The 10,630-nt window shown below is 44.0% G+C and overlaps 1 pseudogene; it reads right to left on the bottom strand.

Annotated features, from left to right (window-relative positions):
• Nucleotides 1-2,356: 2,356 nt before the first annotated feature.
• On the bottom strand, nt 2,357-3,957 carry LOC118981636 (catenin alpha-1-like; annotated as a pseudogene).
• Nucleotides 3,958-10,630: the final 6,673 nt, after the last annotated feature.

The following is a 10,630-nucleotide window of genomic DNA, read 5'->3' as shown; positions in this document are numbered from 1 at the left end:
TTTCCTGCCCTCCAGTCCCTGTGCTCTGCCTATTTAGCCTCCCTTTCCCCAACCCATGGAGACCACTGACTGATCTTTTAATGTCTCCATAGCTTTCACCTTTCCCAGCATCTGCCATTGCATCAGGAATCATGTAGGCCTTGAAGGCCTGAGACATGCTGGAGCTAGTCAGTGGGAGAAGCCTGGGTCTGGGCATCTGGGAGCAGTAGGTCCAGGTCAAGGCAACAGTTGTTCAGAATGCCCATCACAGAGGACTATGTCATTAGTGATATTGTTGAGAGCACTGGACCATGGCGGTAATCAAAAGCAGTGGATATATTTCCTTTTTATTATCATTTCTCAGTTCTCCACAGACAGTGTACCCTTCATCACCCACACTCCTGGGGCACTACCACTGCCTCACCTTCTGACCTCAGCACATCCTGCAGCATGTCCCCTCTGCTGGCCTCTGCATTGCTCTCAGATGTGTCAATGACAAGCCATTATTTTTTAATCCACTACAAGAAAAAAGGTAGCGAGATGTTGACAGATATGTGTTTCAGAGGAAAAAGAAGATCAAGGACTCAGAAGAATGCATAAAACAAATCGAATGAATTGCCACCTTGACCCTCTCTCAGAGCAGCATATTTTCCAAAATACACTGAATAACATACTTGAAGCAGGTTTTTTTTTTATTGCATATGCAGTGTGTAGCAGTGTTTCAGTCCTCTTTTACTCTCCTCAAATTCTCTTACTTCTTTGGTATTCTTTTTTAAGGATTTTATTTATTTTCATAGAGATGAGGAGGGAGGGAGAAAGAAAGAGAGAGAAACATCTATGTAAGTGAGAAACATAGATTGGGTGGAGGCAACTGCACCCAGACTGGGGACTGAACCTGCACACAGCCATGTGCCCTGAACAGAAATCCAACCAGTGACCTTTTGCTTCAAAGGATGGTCCCCAACCTACGGAACCACACTGGTCAGGGCTCTTTGGTCTTTATTCAAATGTCTCTGCTCAATGGGGAGAGTAGCACTGTTTAGGTCTGCCCAAGTCTCTTAATGTCTGGCTCGGTGGAAGACAAGCACATTCACATATTTGCATCACTCTCCACTCTGTTGCATGTCAGGTAGTCTCTGGAAAATCTCACTGCCCACCTGTGAGAGAACGAAACTGACCTGAAAGGGTAAACCTTAATGTTCTTATTAACATTGTTTTGTCCCAGACACCCTGAGTTGAGGGTTCCATCATCAGTGGCATGTAAGTGTGTGTGTATATGGTGACATTTGTACTAAGTGCCAGTTAGGCGAAGGCCAGAGAGCAGACTTGCCTTAAGAAGTTAAACATATGGAGTGGATTCCAGAAGCAAGTGTCTATCTCCACCTCTAAGTCTTTAATCAACATTCGTGCTTCAACAAATATACATAGTACAATCTTGTGAACCATTTTTATAGTTTTCAAGGTGGACTGTATCAGGAAAAGTTAGTGTAAAAGCATCCAAATTCATAAAATTTAGATAAGACAGGAAAGCATACTTTGTATCTCTAGTAATCGCTTTTTAATGACAAATAAGGTAAGGTCCAGTTACTGTCTAAGCAAACACTCTTCTCTCTGGCTCTATTGCAAGCCCAGGCAGGAAACACTGCAGGTATTAGAAGGGAGCCCAATGGTGTATCTGAGTTTGAGGCTGCAGAAAGTGTAAATGGCACGTTCTGACTACAGCATCACAACATTGTAACCTGAACAAGGGTAACTTGGCTGATGTGTCCTGCAGTGGAATGTGTGTGCTAGTAATTGTACCCATGATTAAAATTCTCCTTTTTGTCATTAAGAGAGTAATTAGTGTTCTTCATGATAGATTATGTTTTACTGAGTTTCATGTGGTTTCTCCCTCTCAGATCTGCTTCTAAGGGCATTCTTCCCCTGGAGACAGCTTCCTGAGATATCCACTTTGCTTTCCCTGACTCAATTTGGTCATTGATTAGCAGCCAAAATGCCAGGATGACAGGCTGGTGAAAGAACCCCTTCCTGAACCCTGGATGAGTCAGCTCTCCCCTTTGTTCAAACCCTGATGCCACACTAAGACAATGGGCGTCACACTTGGTCAAGAGTATTATTCACAATCTAATATAAGATTCTGTTTGGTTGTGACATTTTTATTTTTATTTATGCTTATTAAAAATATAGCTAGAAATATGCTCCTAAATTCTGACAGTTTTTGTGACCAACTGAAACACAAATGTGCCCTTCCAATGTTCCCTGGCTGGCCAGGTTTAAAAGTCTGTGCAATTTGACTTCAGTGGTCTATTCAGCAAAAACATTCACGTGAAGACTGTGACTGATCTTAAGGGTTCAGAGGGGTGGGGGCAGCTGGCTACTACACCCTTTGGATGCTGTCCATGGTTCTGAATTCTCTGGGGGCCCTCACAGGGCTCACCTGCATCTTCGGAGATGCCCTTTTAATCCTGGCCTGTGTCTTGTCCTGTTTCTCTGTCTTCACCAAGGCTTTTTCTCAGGTGCCTTCATCTTCTATGACACAACCAGCAGTTTGGAAAAAGTCATATTCTGAGACCTCTGGTATTTTGAGGAGACCACATAGGAAGACTTCACCATCTGTACCACTATGTTCATCAAGTTCTTGGTGGTCCAGATGAGGGACATGGTATTGTCTTTCCCAGAGACAATGGGCTCCCCACCATGGTCCTGCACCTCGGCCTCAACTTTGCTGTAGATGTTGAGCTTGTGACAATGGATGGCAATGCACTGCAGGAAGGCCTGCAGGTCCTGCTTGCAGGCCACATCTGGGCAATGGTCTGTGGTGGTTGGCCATGCTTGTCCATCCTGAAAATTGCCTTGGCAATTTTTGACAGCACTGTGCGTCCAGTGTATTTTTTAGTGGTCTCAATCTTTGATGAAGTCCCTTGCCTCCACTTCAATCACAATTATTTGCTTGAGCCCTACAATGGTGTTGTTACCATTTTCATCCCTTTTGAACACTCCAGGTGGTTATTTTCTTCCTGGAAACCTCTACCCAGGCCACAGGGTTTGCTTTTTGCTCTTGGGGAGGCTGAGCCATGATGGCTCGGGCACTTGGGCCAGCTACAGGCTGATCATCTCCTGCCTGGACACTTGTTTTAATTCAGACAATGAAGTCATCTGTCTTGAAGTCAGAGTCACACAATTCCTCAGGAGTCCCTATCACCAGGACTGATTTCCTGGTGTCCCCCATGCCATTGAACACCAGGCAGGAGGCTTCAATCAACTCATTCTCACCCATGAGCTGGTGGAATCCAAGCTGAGGGCTTCCACCACTGCATCCACTTGCTTGGCAAAGTGCAGCATAACTGTGTTGGAGAGAAGCTTGGGAGCTTCCTGCACCTTCTCTGTGTGGTCCCCTGGCTCATATGTGTCCACTGCTGAAGTGATTGCAGGAATGACCCAGGCCACAGGTGGTGCCAGCTGTATGGTCCAGCTTATCCACATCTTTCTCTTGGGGAGGAATTACATGTTTTTTCACATCTTCTGAGATAGCGAAGAAGTCATCAATAGAGGTACCATCACTGACAACATCAGGCAGAACATGGACTGTTTTTTTCCCACTGTTCTTTCAAAAGATCCATGTACTCTTGGGACAGTTTGCTCTGTGATTTTGCTGCAACAGCCAATGCAGTATTGATAACATGAAGACAGAGGGCTTCTAGCAGGCTTGCAGGCATCTGAACAAGCTTGATACCTTCTTCATTGTTTGAAATGGAACAGGCCAAGTACTGACCTCAGTTGATTTGTTGGCATGCTCCCAGAAAACTTGAGCACTCTCTTTAACTTTTTTCTCATTTCTGTTCTTTGCAGCTCCAATCAGTACTAACAGGAAAACATTGGTTTGCAAGAATGAATCTGACGAGGGGTGTGTGAGAGTTTATGGAGCTGTCTACTCAGGTCTCTGTTCTTCATCCTTTTACCTATTGCAGAATTGAGTGCATCAGTTCCTTTTCTTAAAAGATTTTATTTATCTATTTATTTATTCATGTATTTAACTACTTAATTATTAGAGACAGGAGAATGTAGAGAGAAAGAAATATCAATGTGAAAGACAAACATTGATCCCTATGCACCCCCACATGATCACGATGACCCACATTTTTCACTTCCTGCTGCCTTTTAGCCACTGTGATGTTAAATTTATCTAATGAGGTACCAGGGTTTTACACTGTATTCCCAAGTCTTGTTCAACCCCATCATTCCTCATCTACAAGATACCATCTCCACAACTTTCAGCTGAACAACTAATTTGTAGACACCTGCCATGCCAGCTAAAACAAGCAGCCAGGTAGCAGTGGAGAGCAAAGCTACAGATGCCTGAACCACATTGCCAACATCACAGAAGAACAGAGGACATTTGCAAATTCCCCGGCAGCCTTCTGCATCAAATAACCTTGTTTTCCAATATCTTTTGCAGCAGGGACCAGCTTCTCCTTGAAAAACTGACTCTCTTTTACAACTTTATCTCATTCCCCAAGAATTCTCACTTGCTCATTCAACAGATGCAGCCTTCTTGGAAACCTGGACCTTCTTGGAATGGCTTTTATTCTCACTAGAGGGCCCCTTTCTGTTTGGTGTTTGCCAGTCATAACATGTGTAGGTAGGGTTTCCAACAGTCTCTCAACTGCCAGAGTCCTGATCTCTAGACTTCAGAGGGTTACCCTCTGAAGTCTATGGTGTCTGTGTAGACAGCAGGCATTTCTGAAGAGAATAGAGCGAGCACAGAAATTTTCCTGAGGCTCAGAGCCAACAGACGCCACTTGGTCTTTTCCATCCAGCTCCAAGGAGGAAATCCTGATAACTTTCTTAGTCAAAAATCTAAAGAAAGTAGGAATAGAAGAAAACTCTTTAGAACAAATATAACCAATGTCCAAAGCCAACAGCCAGCATTGCTCTAAAACAGTGAATGCTAAAAGTGCTTCCACTATAATGAAGGGGAAAATACCTGATGGACCATTTGTTAGTCAACATGGGCATGCAAATTCTAAGTGTCATACTAAAATATGAACATGTGATCATTGTAAATATTTCCAAAGATGAGATTAAATTCTTCCACCTGCCAACAAAATCATTCCTTTGCCAGGAGACTTGAGACTGGATCACAGAGAACAACGAAGAGCATTAAAATAGTACGAGGAGCCCTGGCTGGTATAGCTCAGTGGATTGAGCGCGGGCCTGCGAACCACACAATCGCGGTTCGATTCCCAGTCAGGGTACATGCCTGGGTTGCAGGACAGTTCCCGGCAGGGGACGCACAAGAGGCAACCATACATTGATATTTCTCTCCCTCTCTCCTTCCCTTCCCCTCTAAAGATAAATAAATAAAATATTTTTTAAAAAATAGTACGAGGATTTACTTTATAAGTGACTGAATACATGCTCAATATAAAAAAATACAATAGCTTGTGTATGCTGTAGGACAGAGTTAGAATTAGAAATGGAAGAAAATGTCTCATTTGCACAAGTGGCAAAGCCATAAAATACTTAAGAACAAATCTAATGAGTAACGTAGTATATACTGTGTGTTTGGAAAACTAACTATAAAAATGTGAATATTTCCAGAATTGATATATAAATTTGATGTACTTTCAACCTGCATGCCACTAGAACTTAATGAGGAACTGGATAAAATTATTTAAAAATTTATATGGTACAATATATGTCTGGAAATGGCCAAGAAGGTTAGGAAGAACATTGAGTGGTTACTTTCCACTCAGATATTGAAAATGAATTAATAAAAAAGCTCTTCTTCATCCAGAATAGTACAGCCTTAGAAATAGACATCTATACTATGGAACATGATACATAACTCAAAAATGGATGCACACACAGAGAGAACTTAATATGTCGCATAAACGATGTCACAACTCAGCAGGTAAAAGACTATTTTTTTGCTCAGACATGGCTAGTAAGCATCAGCAAGAGAGAAAACAAGACTTCCACCTCTTACGATATACAATATTGGAACTGGTTCAAGATTGACATGTAAGAGGTGAGGAATTTCATTGAAATGGTTGGTGTAGGAGCCAGATTGCACAGGGTTGGGAGGTGGACTGGAGGTGAGCAGTGAGACCAGTCACTGGAATGTGAACTGGTCTCACTGTGAGACCAGTGTTCACATGATGTGAACACTCCCACATCATGTGATGCACACACACCTGCTCTGGCAGACACTGACCTGATCTACAGGTGCTTGGTTTTGCTTTTCAGCCTGATGGAGGCCATTTTTCTGACATGTAGAAAAGTTCATATCAGGTAAAGTAAATAGCCTACAAGAAGATAACGATGTCTTCATTAGTATAATAAATACATCAACTAACCAACACACGAGCTTTATTGGTCAATACCTGTGTATTGAGCAGTGTTAAGTAAGAATTATTTCTATACAGTCTTATGTCTTATATCTTACACCAAAGATCGGCAGATCTACAATGACAGGGATTTAGAGAAGGTGCCAAGGCTATGTGCACATGAATGTCAGGTGCTTAGGGATTAATGAGGACCAATATCCACAAGGAACAGAAGACTTCTATTGTCCCCTTCACTACAAAAACCTGTTCAAGAAGAAAGGTCTTTTTGTTGAGCAGGGGATGAAATTAAGCAAAGTAAATAGTCTTGAGGATCCTCTAGTGAGTGTTAGCGCATCAGTTTCCTGGTCCATCTGACATGCCCTGAGGCCTTTTGGCCTCTTTTCCCAGGGACTTCTTCCAGAATCCCTAAACCAATTCCTTCAATCTCCCAAAGGTGGCCCAACATAGTGTCTTTCTTCTATAGGGTCAGGACATAAAACACCTGCTTGTTTTTATCAGCCTAAATGGCACCTGTGTGTGCAGATGACTCAAACTCCCATAACTAGGAGGTACCATTGTGGGGTTATGACTTGCTGTCCTCCCATTTTCTGTTCTCATATGGGCTGATGTACACTGAGGAGCACACACCGCAAGGATGGCCAGCACACCTGCCCCATGTGGGGAGGATCCAGAAGAGCTGAGTGAGGAGGTGGCTTTCATTGTTTGAGGCAGTACTCCTTGGAAAGCTGTGTGTAACATCACATCCCCAAGTAGAACATGTGTTCTGTGACAGAGTCTCCCCTAGGCCCTGTAACCTTGACTCCTGCTGAAAAGGAGCTCAGGATGGAAGGAGAGTCCTTGACACCTGAGAATCTTCTCCAGGTGAAGAGGATCACAGGGTCTCACCAGGAAGTATCTTGGGGCCAGGACAGGTCACATGATCAGAGCTCCAAGCACTTTCTGTGCACACAGCCTTTGTGGTCACTATGACACTGAGATCTTGAAGCCATTTTTAGGTTATTTTTTTTAATTTATTCAGTCTTTACCTTGTCATTGAATCTGTTGACCTTCCAGAACTCTGGGATTGGGATGGGGTCTGTGCTTGTAATTTGATGTGTAAGACTTTGTGTGTCTTTGGATAACCTTCCTCCTAAGTTCAGATTCTTGGCAACAACACAGAAAAAAGATGTAGCCATCCTTGGACAATGGAGTTATAGCAATAGTGGCTGAACAAGACGAAGGGAGCCATCTCTAATGCCCCAGACCCTTTGCTGGTTGTGTGTCTCCCTTGGCAGCTCACAGCCCATAGCAAGAAGTCAGGCGATGGTTAGGGAACAGAGGGCTGTGGGCAGAGGCCAGTGGGAAAGGGAAGGAGCTGTGCAGCCACTCAAATGTGTGAGCCTCAGGGCATATGGCTAAAGGGCTCTTCGGCGCACAAGTAGGGGAGAAAGTGGTAGCATGCCTATGGAGTCTGTCAGATGAGGCGCATGGCTGATGTGGGCACCATCACAGATCCTTGCAGCCTTGGGTAAAGCCCAACATGTATCTTTCCATTTTTGATACTTCTTATCAAACTAAAAGGCTATTGATAAATACTTTTCTTAATGAGATGGATCAGGCCCGACTTTGATGTCATATATCCCTGGAGAGCATCATGTATTGGTAAAATGAGGCCCATTTAGTCACATTGTTCTTCCTTAGAGGTCTTGACTCAGAAAGTACTTGTCACTTGATTGTGCACATGTGGAAAGAATAAGTCTGTGGCGCTGATGTCACGGGAGTCCAAGTATTCCTTTGGAGACTGAGCCAAGACTGACAGTGGGGTCTGCCACTCAAAATAATTTTAATGAATTATCAGCCATAGCCCATTAGGTCCTTCTTTGGTGTTATTCAAAGCCAGGACACACAGACCCTTCTCTATAGAAATAAACTGCCCTGCAAAATACTGCTTACACTGAGTTCTTTGGAGTCTGGAGTTGCACATGCACAGTCAATGCCATGTAGGATCTGACAGATGACGTGTACATCATCCATCTTGGTAAAAGGGAACAAGGATGTTTATGCAGGGGAGGTGGCACATGAGAGCCAGTGTCATCACATGATACATGAATTGTATCTTAAAGTACACGTGGACATCGTGACCAGAAGTGATGATGTCTCCAAAGTTCCCATCCCCCAGGTTCCTGTTCCCCAGTTAGTCACAAAGAGCTGGAGGAGCCCTGGGATTTCCACCACTGCTGAAGGACACCTGTCACAAGTGCATCCTGCTGAGGACTGTGTTCTAGGGATTCTGTGTGTCTTGGGATAAATAGTACCCACCCCACCCACCACCCTCCTGTACTCTTAGTTCCAAAATGCAGTACTTACGATTTAAAAAAAAAAGAACAATAACAGTCACTTAGATGTGATCATAAAACAGGATATGAAGTGATTGAAATGTGATGATCTTATTTAACTAAGAGAAATTCCCCTGGAACCAGAAGCAAACTCAATTAGCATTAGTATAAATCAACATTGCGCCTTGGCAGAGTTGATTAGATTCAGTCTGATATTTGTCTTTGGGGATAAGGTGGTTATTCTGTTTGACTCCTCACTTATATTTTTCCTTTTTGTTGCATAATTGAAACACCTGACTTTTACTGCCAGTTACTGTGCTGAGCATTGTTCCTGAATTAACTTATTTACCCTTGTATAAATTGTTTGCTCTCAACCTTCGTGTACAAATGAGGAAACTGAGGCTGAGAGGGTCAGCACCTTGCTGAAGACTCCCGAAGTGGAAAGTTCCAAATTGAAGCTTGAAACCAGGTAGGCCCCCTAAAATCAGGCTCTTCTTCAGAACTCAGTAAGTTAATATATTCTAAATTTGAAAGATCCAAACAGCCCTGCAGAATTCAAAACAATGTATAAAACTTTCTGAGTAACATTCTCAAGTGAGCAGGATTGAAACTCTACGGTAATTTGGGAATAGTTGACTTTACATTTTCTAATATTTCTTCTGTAAAAAGGTGTGTGTGCCTGGGTATTTTCAGATTCCTTGTTACATCTGTGAGGAAATATCACGACATTATCTTTCAGGCTTTGCCTGTTTGAACTGTGTGAACCTCCTTGTATTGTAGTTGCTGCTGGAGTTCCTGTTGCCAGTGGTGCCCTTATCTCCACTGCGTCACAGGGTGAGACAGGTTTATGGGAAGAGAGGGTGGTTAGCAGGTTTCCTGCATTCAGCTGCATCACGAACTTTCATCTGTTCTCAAATTTTTTCTCAGCAGGTTACCATAGGTTTCTCTGAGAGGTGATCCACCATCTACACACCATGACCAATTCATTGGCTTGTTTTTTGTCTGGTTTTTCCTCTTGTCTGAAGAAAATGACACTGATAGGATGTTGGCCTTCATTGTTTACTAGTCTTTAGTTATGGGGCAGTTTTAGGTTCACAGAAGATGGAACAGAAAGTACACAGCGTATCTCCCCCTCATTTCCAGACAGGCACCGCCTTCCCTGTGGTCAGCATTGCACACTTGGTTGCACCTTTGTCCCCGCAGAGTGCAATTGCTGGGTGGTGGGGTCAGAGGACATTTAGTTTACAAGAAACAGCCACGCTGTCATCCAACTGGCAGCACTGTTTGGAATTCCCAACACCCAAGAGGAGGAGGTCCCATTGTCCCACATAAGAAAGCAGTGGGGCAAGTGGACTGGTATCGCCTCAAACACCCCTCATCCTCAGGGCTACTGGGGCACAGGGTCCCTTTGCTTGACCTGACCCCATCCGTCTACAGTCATAAAGCCGTCCCTATCCCACTGTGCACTGGTGTTTCAGGGTAACACACACAGGTTCCTGGGTTCCCTACCCACCACCTGGTTCATGGTGTCTGGTCTTCTCTTGCTCTGTTCCCACAGGATCCCTCCTCCCAACACCACTTCACATCAAACCCTGTCTCTCCTGAGAGGCTCTCAAGCATGCTCCTCTGTACCAGACTGCTTCCTAATGTCTTCCTCAAAACAGTCTGTGCCTCTGGGCTTCAATGGGGTGCCTGTGTGTGCCCATGGACAGGAGGAGGGTGGGCCCTGTGGGCATTGCTGCTGGGACCCTGAGGACCCAGCAGGTGCCACCCTCCTAAATGACAAGGGAATAGTCAGTTAAAACAGTTTCCTGCTTGATTTGATGGAACCTGGGTTAACTGTGTTTGAAACATTAGATGAGAGTCAGGGGGTGGGAGCTGGGGAGGTAGTGTTATCTCAAGACCTGACCACAAGAATCCCCACACAACTGACCATTCTCCCTCAACTCCCAAAGTGACCCTGGCCCAGCAGGCATCCTTTCACAC

This window comes from Sturnira hondurensis, unplaced genomic scaffold (genome assembly GCF_014824575.4).
Source record: "Sturnira hondurensis isolate 20B ecotype Veracruz unplaced genomic scaffold, ASM1482457v3 Scaffold0024385, whole genome shotgun sequence".
Lineage (NCBI taxonomy): Eukaryota > Metazoa > Chordata > Mammalia > Chiroptera > Phyllostomidae > Sturnira > Sturnira hondurensis.
The sequence above is the reverse complement of the archived record's forward strand: the minus strand, read 5'-3'. Positions and strand labels throughout refer to the sequence as shown.